At 53.8% G+C, this 342-nt stretch overlaps 1 protein-coding gene across 1 annotated transcript in view; it reads right to left on the bottom strand.

The window, feature by feature from the left end:
• MROH2A (maestro heat like repeat family member 2A) overlaps positions 1-342 on the bottom strand; it is a 57,526-nt gene that overhangs the window by 40,690 nt on the left and 16,494 nt on the right. The window lies entirely within an intron of this gene.

Below are 342 nucleotides of genomic sequence, written 5' to 3'. Positions count from 1 at the left end.
CAGGCAAGGAGAGGAAAGGGAAGAAGAGAGAGGAAGAAAAAAGAGGACAAGCAGAAGAAAGAGGACAAGGAGAAGAAAGAGTAGATCAGAGAGAGGGAGGGAAGAGAGGACAGAGGAGCCCCAGAGAAACCGGGGCAGGAAGCAGAAAGAAAGAAGCAGCTCCCAGAGGGTGTCCGACTTCCCGGACCCAGGCCAGCCTCCTTCAGGTGTCCCACAAACATTCTTGGGTGAACACAGAAGCAGGGATAGCAGGTGAGGGCAACGGACCGTGAAAAAGCATGAGGCCAGCAGAGAAAAAGAGCAGAGGGAGAAAGGAATCACAGAGAGCGGGAAGAAAGGGGG

Source organism: Cebus imitator, unplaced genomic scaffold (assembly GCF_001604975.1).
Source record: "Cebus imitator isolate Cc_AM_T3 unplaced genomic scaffold, Cebus_imitator-1.0 Scaffold106, whole genome shotgun sequence".
In the NCBI taxonomy this organism is placed as follows: domain Eukaryota; kingdom Metazoa; phylum Chordata; class Mammalia; order Primates; family Cebidae; genus Cebus; species Cebus imitator.
This window is presented reverse-complemented; position numbering and strand designations above follow the sequence as displayed.